The sequence below is a fragment of the Bos grunniens genome, chromosome 24, assembly GCF_055505025.1.
Source record: "Bos grunniens cultivar Pamir isolate PY7600 chromosome 24, Bosgru_T2T1.0, whole genome shotgun sequence".
Classification (NCBI taxonomy): domain Eukaryota; kingdom Metazoa; phylum Chordata; class Mammalia; order Artiodactyla; family Bovidae; genus Bos; species Bos grunniens.
Genome location: NC_141188.1, coordinates 4,087,643 through 4,105,106, shown reverse-complemented (window position 1 = coordinate 4,105,106; position 17,464 = coordinate 4,087,643). Strand labels below are relative to the sequence as shown.

Sequence of the window (17,464 nt, the reverse complement as noted above, 5' to 3'; positions counted from 1 at the left end):
CACAGTAATGTCCCTTCCTTCCTTGAAAAAAAATAAAAAAGATTTGCTGTGTTCGAAACACCTCCTTCCTGCCCTTTTGACAGGTTTTAGACGTCTTTGACTAATTTTTCTGCTATAATGTACACAGTTAGTTCCAAAAGCTTAATTTTTCCTTGCTTACTGTCTCAGAGGGTATCACGGGTTTTATTGGCACCTCTGTCCTGGGAACAAGAGCTCTCGCGGGGACCTCCCCGGAACTGCACGCCGTGGGGCAGGGTGCACACACCTCTGGCCCTGCCAGGACGGCAGCACATGGAACACACACGGCATCCTGCACACGCCCCACACTCGCAGCCAGCACGGCGTTGTGGTCATTCTTTACACCACCATGTGCAGGCTCACAGGAAAAGTACACTTAAGCCACCAGGAACTGTGGTCATAACAAACTGCTTCTAATGGCTCCCAGGGCATTTCTTCTGTTATTTCAATAACAATGCCAATGATTTCTAAGAATCTGAACTCATATATTGCTTTCTTTTTATTATTGAAAATATTTTTTACATGTGCACACTGCTCTATTTCTCCGTTTATGGCTGTGCTGGGTCTTTGTTGCTGCATGCGGGCTTTCTCAGTTGCGGAGGTGGGGGGCTCCCTTCCAGTTGTGGTGTGCGGGCTTCTAACTGTGGTAGGGCTTCTCTCCTTTCAGAGCACGGGCTCCAGGCACACGGGCTTTGGTAGCTGCAGCTCGGGGGCTCAGTAGCTGTGACTGGCCGGTTCTAGGGCGCGCAGGCTTCCAGGGCTCAGCAGTTGTGGCCTCACTGGCCCTAGAGCGTGCAGCAAAGCCATATATTGTTAACAGCCTTTGAGAAATGTTAGCTATTTATAACGGAGAAGGCAATGGCACCCCACTCCAGTACTTTTGCCTGGAAAATCCCATGGACTGAAGAGCCTGGTAGGCTGCAGTCCATGGGGTTGCTAGAGTTGAACGCGACTGAGCGACTTCACTTTCACTTTTCACTTTCATGCATTGGAGAAGGAAATGGCAACCCACTCCAATGTTCTTGCCTGGAGAATCCCAGGGACGGGGGAGCCGGTGGGCTGCCGTCTATGGGGTCACACAGAGTTGGACACGACTGAAGAGACGCAGCAGCAGCTACTTATAAGCTGACCTCTCAGAGTCTCTTTTCCAGGCTCTAAGAGACACAGCTTTCATGGAAGCTGTCACCAGGTGACACCAGGTTATTAACCCGGAGACAAACATGTGAACATGTTTGAACACAGACACCTCTTCTTGTAGGAAACATTCAGCCAGAGTCCTCTGAGCGCTGATTCGTGGGTTGGGGGAGTCCTGTGGGGAGTGGGAGAAGCAGAGGTTCGGGGGGCTCCAGGTGCAGAGGAGCGGCCTTTGGAGCACGTCAGGCCCACGGCCCGTGGCGTGAATTGGAGACCTTTCCCTTCACAGAGCTGCTCCTGAGCCAGGAGGAAACTGGGTTCATCTTGGCTCAGATGAGAGCTCCCGGCCAATAGTCCGGAGGGTTTTTCCCATTTGTTTTGAAGGCAAGCAGATTCCTGGAATCTTATGCCTGGGAACACTGGTGTGATAGGCCGAATCCTGGAGGCCACATCGTTCATAAAATGCTTACTAGAAATCCTTCTGAACATACTGGAGATCCCCGAGAAATTGCAATGATTGACAGTGAAGCAATGATTTCATAAGGGCCATCGTGGTAGAAGCTGGCAAGGAAGCTGGCATGCCCACTTTCTGAATCTATATTCTAATTTCTGCAGTGCACATCTTACAAAAAAAAACCACCAACAGTAGAGATGGGGCCTTCCTTGTTGCTAGAAAACAGATGTTTAAACTGTGGAGATGAATATTTGGCAAATGTTAGTAATTTGGACCACCGTTTCTGCATCTCTCTTCTCCCCTACCCCAACTGATGACACCTGCTCTAATATTACGATATGTCATCAAGACCAGGCAAAGAACTTTCTAATGAGGCTTTCTTTTTTATAGGTAGATCTCCAGGCATGTCAGTTTTTTGCACCATCAAAATTCCTGAAATGATTCCAAGGAAGCATATATTTTCAAAGGGCTGACTTGAAAGAACCAATTTTGACCTGTGGGATGAGCATCTTACCAGGACAAACTTGGTCTTCACATTGAAGTGGACTTGCCTGAAAAAATGAACTATGTTAAATTTAGAAGAGGAATATTAAGTGGATTTTAGCATGTCTTTTTGGAGTCGGAAATGGCAACCCACTCCAGTATTCTTGCTTGGAGAATTTCATGGACAGAGGAGCCTGGCGGGCTCCATGGGGTCGAAGAGAGTCAGATACGACTGAAGCGACTTAGCACAGCACAGCTGATCACTGTTACCGGAAAATAAGCTCTAAGGGACGGGATGTTAAAGTCACTTTAGTTCTCCAAAATATAACTGGAAAATGGGTTTAAAAGCAATCTTTGGGCATGAGAAAAATTGCTGTCTTTAAAAAAATCCAATATCCAGAATTATATTGAATAAATACCAAAGGATACTCAGTGACTGTCAAGACTAATAGGCCAATGAATACCATTTTTAAAAAGCATTGGGTGGTCTGTCATGGGGCACTAGAACCTCAGCCTCCGGGTCCTGTTGACTTGAGGTTGCTGGAGACAGCTAAGGGTTTTCACCTTAAATCAGAAAGAAATGAAAAATTGACAAGCACACAGCAATATGCACACACATGATATAGAAGTGACGAGGCATGCAGAATTCAAGTCCATTTTGCAAGAAAAGTGCCCAGACATGTCACCAAAGTTGGGCGAGAAAGATGATTTCTCAACTAACATCACAGTTCCTATGTCAGGCTGTGACCAGTTTATATTTACCAAAGTAACAAAATAAATGATTAATTAACCTTTAGATGTTACTATGTATTTTTTGTATTTAGAAAATCTTTGCAGATGGCTAACCTAAAAAAAAAAAAATCACAGATGCCTTTAAATGAAAATGCCTGTTTACCTCTTTATCAGAGATTTTTATCTTTCCATTTTTTTTCATATCCCTTGAAGACTGATCAGTGATGCTTCCACCAAAATACAATATATCATTAAAAAGGATTGCAAATACAAAGAACGAATACTAATAAGAAAAGCAAAATTCAGAAGCCTGTTCATCTGATTCTCAGGTGGCTTTATAGGCAATTTTCTTATTTTAGAAACCATGCTAAAAAACCATTTATTAATTAATTTGCAAACTCCTGAAACAAAATTCCCCGAGCGAGTGGCTGCCTTGCAGTGTTGCTGAGAACACAGTTGTTACTCATCCACACAGGACAAGATGGATCGTCTGTGCGAACAGGCTTCTCCCGGGGTCCCCGCTGCTGGGCTCTACCTCTTTATACACCAAGAAGATCCTGATGTGGGCTCTAGGACATCAATATCTTCACTAAAGGAGATTTACACCCTCCACGTTGTCACCACCCACTGCAGTGTCTCTGCAGGGTAAGTGTCCGCTGTGCCTTTAAAAGCACAGCTGCGTCCTCCCCTCTCCAGTGTTTGCACTTTTACCTGTAATCTGATTGCAGGGAGGAAAGGAAAACCCCGGCGCCCCTCCCTAGCACCCCTCCCCAGCACCCTGTCACCGAGACCGTATGTTTGGTTAGTAATTCTACCCAGCTAGGACTTTTCCTTCGCTTGCTGCTCGCTCCTCCACTGAGCTGCATCTCCATGGCAATGGAAAAACACGATGCTGGAGAGGACTGGGAGGGCCCACAGCCCTGAAACCCTGCCCTCAGCTCCCGCCTGGCGGGAGGGGCTGGGCTGATGTATATGTCGAGTTTAGGGGCGTTGGGATTCAGAGATCAAAGGAGGTCAAGAGGGGGCTGTTGGAATGGGAGATATTTATTGTGTTTAATATAATATAAATGTGTCCGAGGAGAGAAACTGAAACCTTGAAAGTCATGTGGATTGTGGGGAGTAAACATAAACAGCACGTCTGAAAATGGGCTCAAAAGAACTGGCTGCCTGAAAGGCTGCCATATTTTAAAAAATTTAAACGGAGGGTAAATTAAGACTGTAACCATCTCAATGAAAACTGAAGATACAGCTCTGTCAAAAACATTGGCTAAGATTTCTAACTCTGCTTCAGACCTGCTTTGTAATACCTTCTGGCTGTAAATGCCAGGATGACCCAGAGCACTTGAGAAATTTCTGGTTACACTTCCTAGCAACCTGTGTTTTGTTCTTAAGGACATTTGCTTCATACTATTAACTATACAGTTAACTTTGTGCCAGTTAAACAACGTGAATTGGACAAATTGTGGGCTGGCGGTGTGGGTGCCCATTGGAAAAAGGGACTTTGTGCCTGGGGGTCTCCATTAATGAAACAAGAAATAAGCCTCTAGTAAAACTGATATGATGGGGAATGACTTCTATTCAGTTAACTCAATTATTAGTGCTAATTGGGGCCAGGTGAAGCATGGATAATTGAAATTCACAGATAATCCAAAAACCTCTATTTAACCAATAACTTCAAACTTCTTTCCCATCAAACCAATTACCAGAGGACCTAACAAATAGGAAAAATGGATTAAATTGAATTTCACCTCCCCAAAGATTCCCACGATGATGTCTTTTTATTGATGAATTCAGGATCAGAGCCACAGATTGACTATATTCCAGACTAAATTACAGACAGTCCTCGACAATTAAAAAGGAAAGGATTTTTATCCCCACAGTTTGTTTGCAAGTCAGCTATTTGAACCTCAGAATGCTGTTTCTCATGGAACAATGTTATTTATTCACTGTGGTTGGATTCCAAGGCAGTCCAGAGAGGCCAACTGGTAACCTAATGACACAGGAAATATATTTAGAATTCTAAGTCCCTTAATCAATCCCTTTTGAATCCTAAACCCTTAGCCTCCAACCCCTAAATCTCTCTGAGCCTTAAATCTAAGGGTTTTTTTAAATTGAAGTAAAATTCACATAACATAAAATGAAGCACTTTAAAGGGAACAGTTCAGTGGCCTTTACTGTGCTCGTGGGTTGTACAGCCATCTCCTCTGTCTGCTTTCTGAATATTTTCATTGCCCCCCCGGCAAAGAACCCCCCTTTAAACCCATTATCAACTCGTCTGCACCCTCTCGGCCCCTCTGTCCCTGGAAACCACCGATCTACTTTCTGTCTCCGTGGATTTCCTGTTGCAGACATGTCATATAAATGCAGTCATACATGTGGTCTTTTGTGTCTGGCCTCTTTCGCTAACATAATATATGTAAGTCCATTCATGCTGTATCATGTATCAGTACTTCATTCCTGTTTATTACCAAACAACATGCCATGGTATGTATGGGCCACATGTTATGCGTTCATTTACCAGCTGATGGAGACTCGGGTTGTTTCCACCTTGTGTCTGTGTGACGAAGGCCAGCATCACCCTGAGAACACATCCTGGATTCTCTGGTCCCTGATGAATTAGGAGGTGGGGTGGAGAAGGATGGACAGAAGCTTGGGAAGTCGTGTGCTCAGGGACAGAGCTTGGGCGGCTCCTTCGTCGTGACCTGGGCTCCATCTGCCCGGGCCAAGAATCTGGGGCAGGCCCGGCCCCTCCCACCAGAGCGACGTAGGCAGAGGACGTTTCTCAAGACGCACGCGCCCGCCCGCCCGCAGTGAGGGGTAACTCGAGACAGCGACCACCACGGCAGAGGAAGCGCTGGGGAGGCAGGCAGGGCGTTCAGAAGAATGGTACCTCTCTCAGGTTCAGGTAGTGGCCCAGAATTCGAGCAGAAGGGGACAGACCCAGCAAGAAGTCTGCCAGATGCTCCTGGTCCTTTCCCACTTTTCTGGAAACACGGGTGTCAGAAGAGGTTTCCATGGCAACCACCGCATGTCACACTGAAGTCCACCCTGCGGATAATTCTGTCACCACCGGAGTGTCCCCTGCTCACAAAACCCACGCGAGCTCCTCCCCATGAAGCTCCAATCCTTGGCATCAGGCCCCAGTGCAGCTGCTTCCTTGTGAGGATAGGGGGGCCTGCCCGCCCCCAGGGGACATTCCAGAGCTCCAGATGCCAATCTTCTCTGCCTCCATGATGCCCTTAGGTATTTTCAATGACTAGCGCTGGTCAAAATTCCTTACCATAGAACCAGTGAGCTCCTTAACTGCTGGTTGTCTTCAAAACACAAAGCTCTGCAAAGACAAAAGTCAGGTGGTCTCAGAGCCCTCCACACCTGACTTGGGGAAGGGGGCTGCCCACCCCCTCACACTCCCTCCCCAGTGCCTCATCCCCCTTCCTGTGTCCACTGGCTCAGGATCAGCCTTTTCAGAGTCCACTCCTTCTCTCCCACCTGTGACCATGTGCTGTTTGTACAGCACACGGTAGCTTGCGGAATCTGTTCCTTCCCATCCCATCCCAGACCCACATGCTCTCTATGGTCAACCATTGTGGCTACAGCACTAAGATCTTCCGCTGGGATGAAGAATGATGCTCTAGTCTTAGGTAATTTGTGGGATACTATTTGACTGAATTCATATGTATACTAAAGACTCAGATTATCTCCCAGGACAGTACAGATATCTAAATGAGCATTTTCGACTTTGTGAAAGTATTAGTCACTCAGTCGTGTCCTACTCTTTGTGACTCCGTGGACTGTAGTCCGCCAGGCTCCTCTGTCCATGGGATTCTCCAGGCAAGAACACTGGAGTGGGTTGCCATGCCCTTCTACTGGGGATCTTCTCAACCAGGGATTGGACCCTGGTCTCCTGCACTGCGGGCAGATTCTTTACCATCTGAGCCACCTGGGAAGCCTTTGTAAAGCCACACAAAAGCAAATTAAAATTTCATACGAGGTACCCCAAAGGATGGTTTCTCGAGTGATATCTGTGGTGTCACCTCAGCCATGGATTTTGGTTTGATCTCTGGCTTTCCCGTGAAAGGTCCCTGCTGAGGTACAGTCAGTTCAGTTCAGTTGCTCAGTCGTGTCTGACTCTTTGCGACCCCATGGACTGCAGCACGCCAGGCCTCCCTGTCCATCACCAACTCCCAGAGTTTACTCAAACTCATGTCCATTGAGTCAGTGATGCCATCCAACCATCTCATCCTCTGTTGTCCCCTTCTCCTCCTGCCTTCAATCTTTCCCAGCATCAGGGTCTTTTCAAATGAGTCAGCTCTTCTCATCAGGTAGCTGAAGTACTGGAGTTTCAGCTTCAACATCAGTCCTTTCAATGAATATTCAGGACTGATTTCCTTTAGGATTGACTGGTTGGATCTCTTTGCAGTCCAAGGGTACAGTCAATGTGGCTTAAATGGCATTGTAGAAGGACCCGTCCAGAATAGTGACTCTATCGCTTTCAACAGCAACACACAAAATCCGGGGACTCACCAAGGACTTGGTGTCTTTACCAGGTGAACCAGCACTTTCAGGAGCAGGGACACAGTAAATAAGAAGAGTGTCCCTCTCTCACAGAGCCGGCCACCCAGGAGGGGAGACACTGGTCCCGCAGAAGGTGATGCTGTCGGGAGGTGAGGGAGCAGGAGTGGGTCAGAGGTAGAGCCCTGCTGTGTGGGAGAGCAGAGAGTGGGCACGGAGCCGTTGAGGCAGGTCCCTCCCATCCTGGTGACTACAGGTATTAACGCAAGTGGATCCGTTTCCCAACACACAGTGAGAGGAAGGCTGCTGTGGGACAGGATAGCCAGAAAGGATTGGTTTCCCTGGCTGGGCAGCTGAGGGGAGGGAGGCAGGGCTGACAGCCAAAGGGCGGCAGGGGGTAAAGCTCCATCAGTGGGTTTCTCTCTGTCCCGCTCTCTCTCTCCTCTTCTGCCCCAAGACCACTGTCCTCCCCGTCCCGTGAGTTCTCTTCCTCATCAGTATAATGCCAGAGTTTAAAACCAGCCGAGCTTCTTATGTGCCAGCTACGGCTGTTGTTCTTTCAACTCTTTGCAACCCCATGGACTGTGACCTGCCAGGTTCCTCTGTCCATGGGATTCTCCAGCAAGAATACTGGACTAGGTTGCCATTTCCTTCTCCAGCCACCTATGGTGCTGTTTAGATATATACACACATATGTAGTGTCATTTCACTGAATCCTGAAATGTGCTAAGTAGGGCTATTTTCAACCTTCAGTCAACCAGCCAAAATCTGAAATATTGTCTATTCACTTTCCCTTCTCCAGCCCTAACTTGCCAATAATGAAACATGTTTATACGGGCTTCCCCAGTGGCTCAGTGGTAAGAGAATTTGCCTGAAATGCAAGAGATGCTCAGGAGACCCCAGTTCAATTTCTGGATTGGGAAGATCCCCTGGGGAAGGAAATGGCAACCCACTCCAGTATTCTTGCCTGGGAAATCTCATGGACAGAGGAACCGGGAAGGCTACAGTCCATGGGATTGCAGAGAGTCGGACACGACTGAGTGACTAAACAACAAACAATACTCACTTTGGTTCTGCCTCTGTGTGAACTTTTATGCAACATCAACAAATAGCCATCTTTTAGCATTGTCTTTATATCACACGAATATTTGAAAAATCAAGATGATTATAATAATGTGCAAAGGAGTATTTAAAGCAGATGCATTTAAAATGTGTGTGTGTGTGTGTGCAGATGAAGAGTATACCAAATAAATAGGTTACTCCTCTGTGGGGCAAAATTTAGCCACAATTTCTCCCTTTCATCTGATGCATTTTCTAGGAATTAGAAAATAATGTAGCAAGTAAGGTAGGAGTTGATAGGGAGTGAAGAAAACTGTTCCCAAAATAAATAGAGCTGACATTTTCAGCACACTGATAAGAACAGACAGTTTGACTTCTTACCGTTTCCGTATCTTTGCACTCTGAACACTGGGAGAGTGACGTCAGAGTCCCTGTTGGCAGAGGGAAAAGTTTTACTTGAAAACCCTGTAAAAAGATGATGTCTTCCACACATGCAGACCTACTGGATTCTGGGAAACTCCTGGAAGATGGGCATTTCTGAATCTCATGGTAAGTGGCTTAGAAGTAAACAATTGACATTTCTCCCAGAATGTAGTCTAAGTAACCTTCATTGGTACGAGCGTCTTTGGTTTGTTTTTCTCCATTTATTTAATGTATTTATTTATTTTTGGTTGTGCTGGGTCTTTGCTGCCACACAGGCTTTTTTCTAATTGCGGGGAGTGGGGACTACTCTACATCTGGTGCGCGGGCTTCTCATTGCAGAGCACAGGCTCCAGGGCGCAGGGGCTTCACAGTTGTGGTCGCTGGCTTCTCGAGCATAGTCTCAGTAGCGTGGCACAGTGGCTTCGTTGTTCCAGAGCACATGGGATCTTCCTGGACCAGGGATCGAACCTGTGTCTGCTGCATTGGCCGGCGGACTCTTTACCACTGAGCCACCAGGGAAGCCTGGATGTCTTTGTTTTCTCTGAGTTTGGAGCAAGTCCCAAGAGAGTCAGAGAGAAATAATGCCTACTGCGGAGAGTGGGGACGGAGCTCAGGTTTATCAACGGTGGAGCATCGGAGGTGCTGCTTTTATTCTATTTCACACGTGGCTGCCGGCGCTGCAAAGTCAACTGAGTCAGAATCGCACCCCAGCTTCCCGAAGACCTTGCTAGCAAATCCCTGACTCCCCATGCCAGCCTGTCGGTACCTCCTGCCCCAGGATTTGTGGTCCTGGCTGTCCCCGAACCCCCTCCACTCAGCGAAAGGGGACCAAGGCCCCCCCAGGTACGTCTGTCCCCGTTCTGCCCCTGTTTCCAAGTCCCAGAGCCCCCAGTGTTCCAGGAGGGCCAGGTGTCCCTGACTCTTCTCACAGCTTCCTTCCTGTTGTGTGTCTCCTTGTCTTTGGTTGATTTGCCTTTAGACTGATCTCACTGCCACCTTGAGGGAATATTACCTTTCGGGCTTGGGGCTGGAAGGTGCAGCTGAGGACACAGCTAAGGCATCTGGACAGGTGTGTTCTCGCTCTTAAGCTAAGCAGTACGGGCATAAAGCCATTCTTTTATATTTTTACACCTGTATGTGGCTCAGTGGTAAAGGAATCTGCTTGCAATGCAGGAGACACTCAGGAGATCTGGGTTTGATCCCTGGGTTGGGAAGATCCCCTGGAGAAGGAAATGGCAACACATTCCAGTAGTCTTGCCTGGAGAATCCCATGGACAGAGGAGCCTGGCAGGCGACAGTCCATGGGGTCGCAAAGAATCAGACATGACTGAGTGACTAAACAACAAAAACAATAATATATATTATATTAATATAAAATATGATAATATATTTTATAATATAAATGCATTTTATTTTAATTTATATATATTTATATATTAGGTATATATTTTTGCATGTAATAAACAACTCAGGGTGATTTTAAATTTTAAGGAGTCTTAAAGTGAAAGAGGAGAGTGAAAAAGTTGGCTTAAAGCTCCACATTCAGAAAACTAAGATCATGGCATCTGGTCCCATCACTTCATGGGAAATAGATGGGGAAACAGTGGAAACAGTGTCAGACTTTATTTTTGGGGCTCCAAAATCACTGCAGATGGTGATTGTAGCCATGAGATTAAAAGACGCTTACTCCTTGGAAGGAAAGTTATGACCAACCTAGATAGCATATTGAAAAGCAGAGACATTACTTTGCCAACAAAGGTCCGTCTAGTCAAGGCTATGGTTTTTCCTGTGGTCATGTATGGATGTGAGAGTTGGACTGTGAAGAAGGCTGAGTGCCGAAAAATTGATGCCTTTGAACTGTGGTGTTGGAGAAGACTCTTGAGAGTCCCTTGGACTGTAAGGAGATCCAACCAGTACATTCTGAAGGACATCAACCTTGGGATTTCTTTGGAAGGAATGATGCTGAAGCTGAAACTCCAGTACTTTGGCCACCTCATGCGAAGAGTTGACTCATTGGAAAAGACTCTGATGCTGGGAGGGATTGGGGGCAGGAGGAGAAAGGGACGACAGAGGATGAGATGGCTGGATGGCATCACTGACTCGATGGACGTGAGTCTGGGTGAACTCCGGGAGTTGGTGATGGACAGGGAGGCCTGGCGTGCTGTGATTCATGGGGTCGCAGAGTTGGACACGACTGAGCGACTGAACTGAACTGAATTGAGATTTGTTTAGTATCCTTTTCTTCACCTCACTGTTTGTCGCTTTTCCTCCTCAAAACTCAAGATGGAGAGTCAGGAAAGACACCCCCCACGGCTGCAGATTCCTGCGGTTTTGCTGTCTGTGTTTGCATGCATACCTCAGTGTGGGTCCCTAGCTGGTTTACACACTTCAGCACACGTGTAAACCATGGTGAATCTCATGGAAACACGATCGCCGCCCCGCTCAGGGATCAGCAGATCTGGGGCTGCTTGAGGATTTGTTTTCCAGCAAGTTCCCTGGGGATGGCGGAGCTCTTAGTCATGCTTGGAGATCCATGGATCCCCCCTGGAGAACCCCGGGTGCAGCGGAAAGGCTGCAGGTACAGAAGAGCAGAGAGAGCAGCAGGCGTCTCTGAGGCCAGAGCAGGTGCAGGTGTGAAGACCAGGTGATAGACCTCTGAACTCGGAACTTCTCATATGAGTCAACAGACTTATGACTTAAAACATTTCTTCAGTATTTGAATTTTTCAGGCTGAGAATGTATTGCTGGGGAAATGGCATTTTTCATTATAATTTTTTTCACAAACCCATGTAATACTCGCCATCAAGGAAACTGATGACACCATCTGGGCTTGAGTCACGTTCCCCCCAACCCCACTTCCAGCTCTCAGGTCCGAGCAGATGAGCTTGCTACATATTTCAGAAGCTGTAAGTGATGTGCCTACGTGAACTTCATTTAGTCTTTAATAAATTCAAAAATACTTTTTCAAAAAAACTGATTAGAATTTTTTTAAAGACACAGTAAGCCAATCAGGTACACCTTTTATTGATACTCTTAATTGTTAACAGTTTGTCTGATAAGCGGGCAATAAAGGTAAACGAAGCAACTAATAGATGGTTTTTTCTCTTACACAGCCCAAATCATTTTTTTTTTTTCTGGTTTTGCTGGCCTTTTGCTTCTCTGCTCCTCCAGTGTTTATTACCATCAGCACCACTGTTCCAGGACTGTCTTAGTAACGCAGGGTCTAATCCTCCTCACCCACCAGCGTACAAAGTACACACGTCACGCTCTTAACTCCTCCTAGCTCTTTCAGGAAGACTTCCCTCAGAAGGGTGGAGGACCCTAACACCACCCTCCCACTCCCAGCTCTTTCAGGAAGCCTGACCTGGGCCTTAGAAGGATAAAAGACCCAGACACTCTCCCCATACCAAAGCCAAGGGAATTCATCATGTGTGTGCATGTGTTTATCCAATTACTCTTTCAAAGACATGGGTGAAATAGGTCAAAAGGTAGATATTTCTAGTTACAAAATACATAAGTTGTGGGGATATAATATGTAGCACGGTGGCCATAGTTAATAAATAATACTGTGTTGTATATTCGAAACCTGTTAAAATAAATCTTAAAAGTTCTCATCACAAGAAAAAATTCTGTTAACTATGTTCAGTGACAGATGTTAACTAGACTTACTATAATGATCATTTCACAGTATACACAGATATTGTGTTGTATGCCTGAATCTAACATAACACACATCAATTATGAAAAAAAGTGAAAGTGTTAGTCGCTCACTCATGTCCGACTCTTTGTGACTCCATGGACTGTAGCCCACCAGGCTCCTCTGTCCATGGGATTCTCCAGGCGAGAATACTGGAGTGGGTTGTCATTCCCTTCTCCAGGGGATCTTCCCAACCAGGGATCAAACCCAGGTCTCCTGCATTACAGGCAGATTCTTTACTGTCTGAGCCTCCAGGGAAGCCCATGTCAATTATACTTCAATACAATTTTTTTTAACTAAAAAAAAAATAGTTATCCATAAACTTCCTGGCAGCACCTGGTGAACAGACCCTCAGTAAATGTTGTAAAGCAGCAGAATGTGACCAGCACAGCTTTGCAACCCCCCCTCCGCCAATGGTAGCATGTAGGGCCGCCAGCCTCCTCCCCTGGCTCCCCACTTGCCTGTGGGCCAAAGGGGGACAATATACCTACCTCACAGCTTCCACCCACATCCGAGCTGAAGTTCCTGCAAGTTTAAATAACTGAAGCAGCTTTGGGCATCGGAGGCTGTGTGCGTGGAGGGGAGTCCCTGAGAATCAGTTACTTACATATTCAGGGACGTGATCAGTATGAGGCAATGTTTTTGAATAGTTGAATGTGACTCGAGAAAACCATTTTAAGAGAAAAACAAATGGTGTTGTGACGACCCCTGAGTTAAAGAGAGACCTGGATCTGGAAGGGAAGGGACCACGTGCTTGTTTTCCTCTGGAGACACGGTATGAACCTTTGACACAGGGGTGTGGTCCTAACACACTCTGGAAACCTCCCCAACCCCCACCAGGGCAGGCCTCAGGTGTGCTTGTGGACCCAGCCCCCATCTGAATACGGGAGCCACTCAGGACACAGTTACTGTCTGTTGGCTCAACCCATCTTCTGAGGGTCCAACCCCACGACATCCAGGAGTCAGCGTGCCTTCCCAGTGGGTCTGGGCCCTGACCCACGGAGTAATAGGGGTCCTCTCTGGACACGGGTAAGATACACCCATCCCTTCTTGCAGAGTTTGGGCAGAAGGTCTGGAATCTCAGGCTCTGTTTCCATTTCAGGACCTGGTATCCAAGCGTTTTATAACTTTATTCTGTCGAACAGGATTTAGCAGGAGAACTGGGAGGCACTGCAGTCTGGAGCGATGTCTCAGGGCCCCTTGAGGGTGCGAGCCCACCGTGTTTGTCATCTGTCCCACCTCGGGGGAGGGGGCCCAGCGCTGCTCCAGTCCCCATCCTGCAGCCCTGAGATCCTTCCTGAGGCCTGGGGCTTGTCCTAACCTCATGACCTCTCTCTCCATGTGCAGGGGTGTGGGAGCTGCCCACTGCCCACATCACAGCACAGCAGGAAAGATCCTCCCAAATCTCCCATGATCCTAATCAAACGCCCCAGAAGGGGTGCAGGGTGAGGTCAGGGGTTCCCTCGGGGGAAACAAAAAACAGCCCAGGGAAACAGAACAAGTAATTTTCACAAGTGATTCTCTTTGCTGCTTTTGACGACCACGTCTCAAACGTAAAGATTGCCAAAGAAGCAGGCAGCGTCGCGGCAGAAACAGGCATGTTTCCTTTTGTCTTAGATTGCGTCCAGAACCAGGGACTGGAGACCTGCTTCCGCTGGAAACCACTCGGGGCCCCTCCTTATTGTATTCACCGGCTTCCCTTCCAACGCTATGCTCTTGCTGCTGAAAGAGCAAGCGGTTCGTCAACATGCACCTTGCATCCATCCGTCATGCCTTCCTCCTGTCTCAGTGAAAGAACAGGAAGAAGGTGCAGAGATGCGTCGACCTCGGAGGAGAGGCAGGGCTGGTGCGGCCGCCAGTTGAGTTGCTCCGAGTTGTTCATTTTTCTCAGTACAGACTCAGCCGTGAATCTGATACCTCCCTTCCCCCCGCTTTTCCTTTTTCCCCCTGTTTTATGAGGCTGTCATCTTCAGGGCACCACCCTCTTCTCACAACAGAGCGAAAGGAAGGCTGGGAGGAAAAAGGTTTCCTGGAAGTGATTACGAGGCTGCCGCAGAAATCGGGAGATACGGTGGAAGGGAATTTTATTTTCTCTGTCTCTCTGCACTTGAGTCTCAAGTATGCCTCGTAAAACTACGCAATTAATCTTGCCATGTACAGATTGGCCAGAGTTCTAAACCTTAGAAAACACACCTCAGCAAAATTCAACATGCTTTCATTAAAAGCGTGAGAAGGAAGGTGATTTAAATTATTAAGAGTAGCTGCAGTGTATTTTTAGTGCTTGCGGCATCCTGCATTGGGTTTATGGAGCCTAGTTGCCCTAACCCGGCTGTCTGCATTGTTTTTTTGTTTTTCCTTCCTGCGTTATCTTGTCGTTTGGGCTCTTTCAAGAATGGAGCCTACGTCTCCTCCAGGAATTCACCGAGACCAGACCTCTCTGTGTGACAGAATATGCCTCCTGTGCCTCTCCAAACATCTCCGGAGCTATTTCCTCCGCTCAGTGCCGACCTCTCTTAAGAAGGAGTGACGTTGCTTCAGGAGCGAGGGTCCCTCAATTGCCTGGGAAACTGGAATCGGCGATGCATTGTCTAGTCATCCCATCCTCTCAGAGATACCGATAGAGATGGGTTTAAACCTTTACCACCCCTATTAATTATACACATGAGATTTCAATGGCTGGCGAACAAAAATTTCACTACTACGCTGTAAACAGGCAGAGGGAGACAGCGGCGTATAAATTGTAAATTCATGTAAAGCTACATCCAGAGAAGGCGTGTGTGTACAGAGGGCGAACGGGCTAGTTTGTGATAGTGGGTACCAGCTGGGGAGCCTGGCGCTGCCACCAAGCCTCTTGGGAGTGGATGGTGATGCGGTGGCCACGAGAGCAGTCCCCTGAGGTTCGTCAGAGGCGGCCGACTCACAGGCTGGGAGCTCCTGAGACATTAAATAGTAGCTTTTCAGAAACTTTTACTGTAACACGTGGTTCATCCTTACATTTGAGAGAACTGTGTGTGAGAGCAAACCAAATCCTGTCCATAACGTGTTTTTGTTGTTTAGTCACTAAGTTGTATCTGACTCTTTTGTGACCCCATGGACCATAACCCTCCAGGCTCCTCTGTCCATGGGATTTTCCATGCAAGAAGACTGGGTGGGTTGCTATTTCCTGCTCCAGGGGCTCCTCCTGACCCGGGGATCAAACCCTAGTCTCCTGGCTGGCTGGTGGATTCTCTACCATTGAGCCACCCAGGAAGCACCTCTAACGTGTTTAAGTTCAATCCTCAGGAAGATGCGTGATCTCAGGGCACAAAGCCTATGTCCTCTGTTCTACAGCCAGGCCCTCAGATCCTCCCCAACCAGCATCTCCCTTCCCCACCTGCTTCAGCAGATGTACCATTGATTCCACTCTCCTACAGTGAATGAAATGCACACAAAAAATATCTTCACCATTTGCTTTATCAGACACACTTGAAGTGGAAGATGTGTGTAGATACGTAGTATCTGACCGCAGACATGAGGGTTGAGTTAACTGCATTTTCCTCTTCAGTTACTGGCACAACTCCTACTGGGCAGGGTCTCTTCTTCACCTCAGTGATTAACTAATTAATGACCACAATTCCTTAAAATTTTTCACATGATTATATTAAGTAAATAGTTCAGACTTTCTTTTATTAAAAACAGCAACAACAAAAATAAACAATTTCACTTGTAGTAGTATCAACAAGAAATACTTAGGGACAAATTTAACAACCAAAATGTAAGACTTATACACTGAAAACTATAAAACATTGTCAAAAAAATTAAAGAATATCTAATAAATTGAAAGACTCCTTATGTCCATGGATAGGAAAACTTGATAGTAAAGTGAAAATACTCCTTACTTTCATCTGAGCTTCAGTGCAAACCCTAGTGTGGCTATACTTGGAGGTGGGGCCTTTAGGGAGGTAATTAAGGTGAAATGAGGTCATGGGGTGGGACCCTAATCTGGTCAGACTGGTGTCCTTCTAAGAGGAGGAGGCGATACTGCACATGCGCTCACCAAGGACACAGTCAGAAGGTGGTGGTTGCAGCAGAGGGACCAGTCAGGGGTCCCTTCAGTCTGCAGCTTGATATCGGGCTTTCAGTCTCCAGAATCGAGAGAGATGAACGCCTGCCTCTCGGCCACCCAGTCCTTGGGGTTGGTCCTGGCTGCCTGAGCAGACCCACAGTGGCCTGGCCATTCTCCTGCTGGACACCCCGGGTCCTCTTGTCCTGTTTGGACTCCAGCTCCCACCTGCCACCTGGACACAGTGTCTCCCCCTCCCCCCCGAACCAGGCTGGGTGCGGCAGTGTGGTTCAGACCATGTTCCATGGGGAGAGGTGGGCAGTGTCGTCCAGCAACAGCACAGGTGTGCTCCAGCGTCTCCAGGCGCCTAGACCAGGCTATGGGCGAGCAGGCGCCATGACCCCGGTGCTGCACATGCGCACGGGAAGCCCAGCGGCGCTCACGGACTTGAATGAAGCCACCGGCGTCAGTAATGCGGAGGCACAGTCATTATCCGATCGCAACTATTTGCAGTAAAAGGTTAGTTACAGCTGAGTGAGGAGCCCACACGGGGACGACAGGAAGGACAGGAGACCTCAAAGACTGTGCTGCCCACTGGGAGGGACGTTCCTTCTGTGACCTCTGCCCTTGTGGCCAGGGTTTCATGCCCCAAATCCATCAATTGTATGTTTCCCTTTTAGGTGAAAATGACTTTGTGAAGATAATTCGTTTGTGGAACAAGAGCACCAGATGAAAACTTTCCTCAGAATATTTTCCAAAAATCCTTAGAAAACGTGAATTTCTGAACGGATTTTTAGAATTTATAGAACTGGGAAGACGTTGGTGCCACCTCCTCAAGGTTTAACTTTCTTTAGTGGTGGCGGAATTTCAGGTACAGTCCTCTAGGTTCAGATTCCTGCTGCCTGATCTC

The 17,464-nt window shown here is 47.4% G+C and overlaps 2 long non-coding RNA genes across 3 annotated transcripts in view; one reads left to right on the top strand and one right to left on the bottom strand.

Annotated features, from left to right (window-relative positions):
* Window positions 1–499: 499 nt before the first annotated feature.
* LOC147345843 (uncharacterized) lies at window positions 500–2,741 on the bottom strand. Its single transcript, XR_015153375.1, has 2 exons — window positions 2,554–2,741; window positions 500–803 (listed from the first exon to the last, which is right to left on the bottom strand). It is a non-coding gene; the product is annotated as an uncharacterized LOC147345843 (long non-coding RNA).
* A 538-nt stretch (window positions 2,742–3,279) lies between these two features.
* The window catches only part of LOC147345842 (uncharacterized), a 34,721-nt gene continuing 20,536 nt past the window's right edge, over window positions 3,280–17,464 (top strand). The window contains exon 1 of one of the 2 annotated variants that reach the window (XR_015153374.1): window positions 3,280–3,466. This is a non-coding gene — a long non-coding RNA (uncharacterized LOC147345842). The remainder of the gene's footprint in view (window positions 3,467–17,464) is intronic. The other variant, XR_015153373.1, reaches the window with a different exon arrangement.